The sequence below is a fragment of the Mauremys mutica genome, unplaced genomic scaffold (genome assembly GCF_020497125.1).
Source record: "Mauremys mutica isolate MM-2020 ecotype Southern unplaced genomic scaffold, ASM2049712v1 000608F_np12_subseq_106777:142007_obj, whole genome shotgun sequence".
NCBI classification, from domain to species: Eukaryota; Metazoa; Chordata; order Testudines; family Geoemydidae; genus Mauremys; species Mauremys mutica.
The window spans coordinates 1-8,734 of NW_025423017.1; the positions used below are offsets into that span (position 1 = coordinate 1).

At 50.2% G+C, this 8,734-nt stretch overlaps 1 non-coding gene across 1 annotated transcript; it reads left to right on the plus strand.

Moving 5' to 3' along the window:
- The first annotated feature begins 6,520 nt into the window (after nucleotides 1-6,520).
- TRNAG-ACC lies at nucleotides 6,521-6,593 on the plus strand. Its single transcript has one exon. It is a non-coding gene; the product is annotated as a tRNA-Gly (tRNA).
- The last annotated feature ends 2,141 nt before the right edge of the window (nucleotides 6,594-8,734 follow it).

Sequence of the window (8,734 nt, forward strand, 5' to 3'; positions counted from 1 at the left end):
TTTGATCCCCACCAATGACCTGGGCCATCCTTTGGGCTCTCTGGTGAGAACCCTCAGCCTCCCGTCCTCAGTCTCTACCCTGATTGGCTGAGCAGGGGGTTATTGACAGGGAGGAGACTCGGGTCCTTGTTGTTCTCTTTCAAGACCAAGGAAATAAGTTAGAACCAGTTCTGTGTTTGACGAATTTTGCTGCTTCTCTGCATTAATGGTCTCTGAGCAGTTCATGATTCTCTCTAACATTGCAGTTCTCCTCAAATACTTGCTGAATAATTCCTGTGCACTGTTGTTGGTCTGGAGCTCATCTGAGAGCATTTTATTCAGGTCATTCAATGTCTGAAATTCAAGATCCGATGGTTAGTTTGAAAATCAGGGCTCTTGGGTCCTATTCCCAACTCTGCCACTGACTGGCTGTGTGACCTCAGACAAGTCAATTCTCCTTTCTCAGCCTCAGCTTCTCCCTCTTTCAAGTAGGGATAATAATGATCTGCTCCTACCTACCTCACAGTGGGTGGAGGCAGGGCCGGCTCTAGGTTTTTTGCCGTCCCAAGCAAAAAATTTTTTGGCTGCACCCACCCAAGCCCTGGGCTCCCCACTGCACCTCCCTGCCACCCCAGCCCTGGGCTCTGCCCCCCACATACCCCATGCTGCCCCAGCTCTTGGCTCCGCCCTTTCCCCTTACTGCTCCCCCACCGACACCCCCCGCCACCCCAGCCCTGGGCTCTGCCCCTCCACCTGCACCCCCTGCCACCCCAGGAGGTGTGTGTGTGTGGGGGGGGGGAAATTCCAGATCTTTCCACCTTATTCCAAATTCCTACTAAGGCGCCACTTTGGGGGAATGTGCTCAGTGGGGGAGCAGCAGCCCCCCCTGCCCCCCTAGCTACGCTCCTGCTTGTGGGGGACCCTGCAAGACCCAGAGCCTGGGGCAAATTGCCCCACTTTCCCCCGCCTCTGGGCGGCCCTGCTAGCAGCTCTTCTGGGAGCGCAGGGGAGGAATGACTCCCCCTTCTCTAGCTTCTCCCCGTGGGGCTCTGGGGAGCAGGGAGGGTTGTGTGATAAATTCCATCCAACTCCCCCTTTGATCCAAGCGAGGGGCGTCTCAGCCTCCACGATCCCCTTGGCAGGGCCAAACAAGGATGTTTTCCACTGCCCAGGAGACCCAGCCAGGGACTCAAGGCAGCCCCAGACTTTCCCTTTCTCCCTTCTGGGAAATCAAGTTCAAGTTCTACAAGGAGCTAAAGAAGCCTCAACCCCGCATCTGTATTAATGTCAGTTTCTCACTGCCTGACAGAAACAAATGTCATTTCAATCCCAGGTGAGTCCACATCAGTCATTCCTCAGCCCGATTCCTTCACCCTCCTGCCTTAGCTTAGGACATTGCGCTACCCTGTGGGCATTTCATGTCCCTCCTCAGTTTCACACAGAGACACAATTTCCTTTGCATGGATCCATGAACAGCAAAACCTCCCTGTGTCTATTGTCTGAGCCAGGGCATTCGATTCCACTGAAACCTTCTCTCCTGCAATGGCAATGGTCAGACAGAGGGAATGCGTCCACCTTCCCCCTGGCAGTGAGATATTCACTCTCCTCTTCATGCTACTGCTGTTATTCCATGAGTCATCAAGGATGGAATAAAAAGCTGAGTTTACTCCAGGGTGAGGAAAGAAAGGAGCCACCAACTCCCCAAAAAATCTCAGTGCCCCAGAGAAAAGCTGCCCCTGTTATTGGAACTAATGATGTGCTGGAGATATGTTGGGAAAAGGGACTGTCTGAATTGCCAAGGCAGGAAACGAACAATCTATGGCAACATGATTAACCACAGACACACTCTAGCCATGCTCCAGCCAGTGGGGAAATGAGCAGGAATTCATAATGTCAACTATAAAAATGATACACATCTAGAAATAGCATAATTATAATCAGCCAATCAGAACCTCTCCATAGACCCCTTATGCTACAACCTTTCTACAATATTGGCTACAAATAGAACAGCAGTCGCAACGGTGATCTTTACGGTTACAGATTATGTCAATAACGTCACAGGAGGTGACACGGCATCAGTGAGACTGATACTGGAATAGCCTCCAGTTTTGGTGTCGTCCTTTGAAAAAGATGTTGTGAAATTGGAGCTGGGGCAGAAAAGAGCCACCAAATGTTCTGAGGGTTGGAGAAAAATGCCTTCTAGTGAGCTATTGAAAGAGCTCAACCTGTTTAGCTTATCAAAAGAAGATTGAAAGGTGACTTCATTAAAGTGTTGAAGTGCCTTAATGGAGAGAAAAGATTGGGCTCTTGAATCGAGCAGAGAAAGGCCTAACAAGACGCAATGGCTGGAAGGTGAAAAGAGACAAATTCATATTACAACTAAGGCACAAATATTCAACAGTCAGGATGATTCACCACAGGAACAAGCTACCAAGGAAAGTTGTGGATTCTCCATCTCCTGATGTCATTTCATGAAGACTAGATGCCTTTCTGGAATGTGTTTTCCCCCAAAAGTAGCTCTTGTGTCATACAGGAGGCCTGTGATATGCAGGGGGTCAGATTAGATGCTCTAATGGTCTCTTCTGGCCATAAAGTCGACTAATTTCTGAAAAACTGAGTGTAGCATTGGGAGCAGCGTCCGATGTTTCCCTGTCTAGCCGGCTTGCTGCCTAGAACGAACGCTCCTGGAGTGGGGTGATCCCCAGGGAGTAGCTCAAACCTCCAAAGTGCCTGGCCAGGGGCAGGACATTGGCACAGCAAGGGAGGGGTGTGGCAGTGACATCACAAAGGCCTTTTGCAGGACCTCAGCCTATTGGTCCAAGGTGGTGGGGAGGTGGTGACCTCACAGAGAGATGCTGACATCAGCCAGGCAGGACAGGGGCGAGGGGCCAGGGAAACCTCAGAGACCCCTGTGGCTTTGCTGCAGCGAGTCTCCTTCTCCAGGTCTCTCTCTGAGGACTGAGGGAGTATTCGGGTTCACGGACGTGAGCGCCAGGAGGAACCTCTTTTGAGTTTTCTCCTTCCCTTTCAGTGATTTTACTAGAAAACAGCCATCCCTGTTTAGAAGGTAAGAGCCTCCTCAAGGTCTGAAACCTGTTCAGTCTGATCCATTTGGTGACAGGTCACTTCCCTTCTCTATACCTCAGGCTCCTCCCCATTTATCCAATGGGAACAGGGACAATTCTCGAGCTCTGGGCAGTCATGAGCCTGAGTGAGATAAGGGGCGATAAAGCCCTCTGTGAAGGAGAAAGGGGAGTTTCACGGTGTTTTAGCACCAAGGAATTCTAAAGTTTGCTAAAATGTCTAGTCTGTGGAAACAAGAAATGGTCGGGGCCAAACTTTTTAACCATTGCCTTTTCTAAAGCCCATTCATGGATGTGAGTCTCTGTCTTTTCGGTACCTGGGGTTCTTTGCCAGCAGGAGAGAAGAGGTTCCTGCCTCCATTTTTGTGGCCTTAACAAACCAGGTGTTGTGCCCCAGTTCTCGTTTGAGATCCCTGAAAAAGAACATCTTCCCATCCATGAACAAGACAGGACCTATCTTTCAAAGGGGAACAAAGAGACCCCTGGGACTTACAGACTAGCCAGCCTCACTTCCACAGCTGGAGACATACTGGAATACATTCTTAAACAATCAGTTTGTCAGCAGCACCTACAGGATAATTTGGTTCTTAGGACGAGTGAGCATGGATTTGTCAAGAACAAGTCATCCCAAACCCAGCCTCTTTCCTTCTTTGGCAGGGTTCCGGGCCTAGTGGAGGTGGGTAAACAGTAGATGGGATCTATCTTGGGGTTACTAAGACTTTTGACACAGTCCCGCAGAACATTCTCACAAGCAAATGAGGGAAATGCGGTCTAGATGCAATCAGTGTCATGTGGGTGCAGAGCTGGTTGAAAGCCCAGACTCCAAGGGCCCTTCTCCATGGTTGGCTGCCCAACGGAGAGGGGGCACCTAGTGGGTCCGGCAGGGATCAGTCCGGGGTCCGGTGCTTTTCAATAGTTTCATGAATGATTTGGAAGATGGAGTGGAGAGCCTGCTTCTAAAATGTGCAAATGACACCAAGCACTTTGGAGCACAGGACTGGAATCCAAAACGCCCTTAATGAATTGGAGACTTGGTCTTCTTGAGCCAAACCCCATGGCTGGGCCCCTCTCTCTAGACTGGGCTGAAGTGAAACCCCAGAGCCAGACACTCCTCCTCCTGGGCAGTGCGCTCTGACCTTGAATGGTCAGATGCTGCTTAGCTCTGTCAGAGCAGCTTTGGCTGGGGGATTCTCCCAGCACTTTCCAATAGCCAGAAGGTACGAAATCCCCATTTGACTGCTGGGGACAGAGCCCTAGAGGGGGGAGCAACTTGCCCAGAGTCCCACCAGAAAAGGAAAACAACCAGCAGTGGAACCAATAGGGGTGTCAGGATCTTGGAGGCGCTGTCACCCCCACACTAGGGCGGTGTTATGCACCCCCTGCTGCTGGCCGAGTTTCTCCGTCCCTTGGCAATAAGACAGTCTAGAACCCCAGCCAGGGTTATTCTATCTGCTACCCAAGATCCATAAACCTGGAAATCCTGGATGCCCCATCATCTCAGGCATTGGCACCCTGACAGCAGGATTGTCTGGCTATGTAGACGCTCCATCATCATTCCACACAAAGATGGACTACAAGCCGTCAGGAACAGTATCCCCGATAATGTCACAGCAAACCTGGAGGCTGAACTTTGTCACTTTGTCCTCACCCATAACTATTTCACATTTGGGGACAATGTGTACCTTCAAGTCAGCAGCACTGCTATGGGTACCCGCATGGCCCCACAGTAAGCCAACATTTTTATGGCTGACTTAGATCAACGCTTCCTCAGCTCTCGTCCCCTAATGCCCCTACTCTACTTGTGCTACACTGATGACATCTTCATCATCTGGTCCCATGGAAAAGAAAACCCTTGAGGAATTCCACCATGATTTCAACAATTTCCATCCCACCTACAACCTCTGCCTGGACCAGTCCACACAAGAGATCCACTTCCTGGACACTACTGTGCTAATAAGCGATGGTCACATAAACACCACCCTATACCAGAAACATACTGACCACTATACTTACCTACATGTCTCCAGCTTTCACCCAGACCACATCACACAATCCATTGTCTACAGCCAAGCTCTAAGATACAACCGCATTTGCTCCAACCCCTCAGACAGAGACAAACACCTACAAGATCTCTATCAAGCGTTCTTACAACTACAGTACCCACCTGCTGAAGTGAAGAAGCAGATTGACAGAGCCAGAAGAGTACCCAGAAGTCACCTACTACAGGACAGGCCCAACAAAGAAAGTAACAGAACCCCACTAGCCGTCACCTTCAGCCCCCAACTAAAACCTCTCCAGTGCATCATCAAGGATCTACAACCCGTCCTGAAGGACAATCCCTCACTCTCACAGATCTTGGGAGACAGGCCAGTCCTTGCTTACTGACAGCCCCCCAACCTGAAGCAAATACTTACCAGCAACCACACAACAAAAACACTAACCCAGGAATTTATCCTTGCAACAAAGCCCATTGCCAACTCTGTCCACATATCTATTCGGGGGACACCATCATAGGACCTAATCACATCAGCCATGCCATCAGGGGCTCATTCACCTGCACATCTACCAATGTGATATATGCCATCATGTGCCAACAATGCCCCTCTGCCATGTACATTGGCCAAACCAGAGAGTCTCTACATAAAAGAATAAATGGACACAAATCAGACATCAAGAATTATAACATTCAAACACAGCCAGAGAACACTTCAATCTCCCTGGTCACTCGATTACAGACCTAAAAGTCGCAATATTACAACAAAAAACCTTCAACAACAGACTCCCACGAGAGATGCTGAATTGGAATTAATTTGCAAACTGGACACCATTAAATTAGGCTTGAATAAAGACTGGGAGTGGGTGGGTCATTACACAAAGTAAAACTATTTCCCCATGTTTATTTGTCCCCCTACTGTTACTCACACCTTCTTGTCAACTGTTGGAAATGGGCCATCCTGATTGTCACTACAAGTTTTTTTCTCCTGCTGATAATAGCTCACCTTAACTGCTCACTCTCATTATAGTGTGGATGGCAACACCCATTTTTTCATGTTCTCTGTGTATATATATATATCTTCCTGCTGTATTTTCCACTGTATGCATCTGATAAAGTGGATTTTAGCCCACGAAAGCTTATGCTCAAATAAGTTTGTTAGTCTCTAAGGTGCCACAAGTACTCCTCATTATTTTTGCAGATAAATTCATGGAGGTGAAGTCCATTAATGGCTATTAGGCAGCCTGGGTAAGGAATGGTATCCCTAGCCTCTGTTTCTCAGAGGATGGAGATGGATGGCAGGAGAGAGATCACTTGATCATTACCTGTTAGGTTCAGTCCCTCTGGGGCACCTGGCATTGGCCACTGTTGGCAGATGGGATATGGGGTTGGATGGACCTTTGGTCTGACCCAGTCTGGCCATTCTTCTGTTTTTATGAAGGGAGGGGCAGAGCCCTGCAACACACTTTCTGTAGTGTAGTGGTTATCATATTTGCCTACCACGCAAAAGGTCCCTGGTTCAAAACCAGGCAGAAACATGATGGCTTAATTTATCCCAGCTCCTAGTGGCCTGTCCCTGCTGTTGTAGGAGCAGCAGTGATTTCTATGCTCAATAGGTCTGTTATACTTCCCCCATTCCCATTTTTGTCTCCTCTCCCTCTCTGAATGCCTGTGAAGTGGCTTTCCCCCTCCCCCTCCCTCTCCCGCTCCCTCCTGCAATGCTTGTGGGATGAAGGGGCTGGTTGAACAGCAGGAAGATCAGAAGAGCTCCTAGATAGACAAGGTGTCTGGGACTCTCATTAGGCAGCGATCACACACCCAGAGCATGGACACTGCCCAAGGTGGAGTGTGACCCACCAGATGCAGCCAAGTCACCTCTAGTCACAGGCCATGAGGAGCAGGTCCTTAAAAGGGGAAGGGGCCCTGTGCTCAGGAGTCACTCACAAGCTTGTACCTCCAGTGAATGCCCTTCTCCCCGACTGCCTGGCCAGTGGTTCGCTGCATTGCAGTTCATTGTGCCTCAGGAAGACTTACCTTCATCGCACTGTCCATCACGGCGCTGTGGGACACTTACCTGGCAGAATCCTGTGCCTGCCTCTTGGCTTCCCAGGGATGGCTACTTGCAGCCCAGGAGAAGAAGGATGGTTCTGGTGAAAGGACGACAAGCAGAGCTCTGGGAGGAAATTTGGGTGTGGGCTCTGCGCTGGGGGTGGGGGTGGGAGTGGGGTGCAGGACGGGTGGTGCAGCTCCCAAAGTGACCGGTACACACAACCCTCTGGCAGCAGCTCCTAGATGAGTGGGGCCAGGGGATCTCCATGTGCTGCTGTCTGCAGGTGCTGCCCCCAGAGCTCCCATTGGCTACAGTTCCTGGCCAATGGGAGCTGCAGAGTTGGTGCTCGGGGCAGGGGCAGCACGTGGAGACACTCCTCCCACCCCAGGGGATGCTGGGACATGCCAGCCACTTCTGGGAGCGGCACGGAGGGACGGAGGTAGAGTGGGCAGGGAGCCACCTTAGTGCTGCTGGCACATCGCTGCACACGCATTGGGGAGGGGAGCAGAGGGCCTCCATATGCTGCCTGGGGTAGGGGCAGTGCATGGAGCTGCCTCCCCTACCGGGTCTATTACAGGAGTGGGTGGGTGGGTCTTTTGGCCTGCAAGGTGCAGCAGGTCGGACTAGATGATCACACTGGTCCCTTCTGACCTTAAAGGCTCTGACTCTAAAAGGAAGAGGGAACTAAAGGAAATTTAAAAAAAAAAATAAACCAAGCATTGTAATACCAGGATGACTCCAACTGCTCATTATATAGTCCCACCCCTTTCTTCCTCCTCTGGGTGTTTAATGACCTGTTGGGATTTGGGACACTGATTCTCTTATTCTATTGATAAACTGATACAATGTGACTGAAATTAAACCAATTCACAGTGGAGGAATCATCATATCATTGCATTGGCTGTGAATCAAACCCCGGTCAACTGCTTAGAAGGCAGCTATGCTCACCACTATACCACCAATGCAGCTGGTGAAAGTCTCTGATTTTTCACACTTGGTGTCTGGTCACCTTACTTCTCAGCATGAGGCCAATGTCTCTGTGGTCTCTGCCGTTCGTGGTGGGGAGTTTCCCCACTGATAACAGTTCTTGCTGGGTCGGGGAGGGGAGAGAGAAGAGGCGTTTATTCTGTTTCATTCCTCTCCATTTTCTGTTCCTCCCCGTCCCTTCCAGGGTCCTCCCTTCCATTTCAGACTGTGCAGTGACACCCTCCCCGCACCTAGGACTCTCGAGCCTCTGGAGCAGCACGATCCCATGAGATCCTCAGTGACCAAGGGTCTTTTCCAACTTCCAGGAGACCCAGCTTGAGTCTAAAGGAAGCTCTGTTCCTTCCTGGGGATCCTCTCTCCCTTCATGGAGATCAAGGTCATGAAGCCTCTGCCTTGCCTCCTGGCTCTGAATTAATGTCCCATTTCCCACTATCTGCTCGAAAGAAACAAATGTTTCTAACCCAGGTGAGCGGCGTTAATTCAGCTGGAATCCTTCACCCACATTCCTTAGGAGATACAGACTCTCTGTGACACAGACTGACTGGGGTTCATCTCTGCATGTCCCCAGTGGGGAAGGAAAGATACTGAGGGCGAAGGAAGAAGATGGACAGAAGGAGTCAAATGGGGCTAGACCAGAATAGG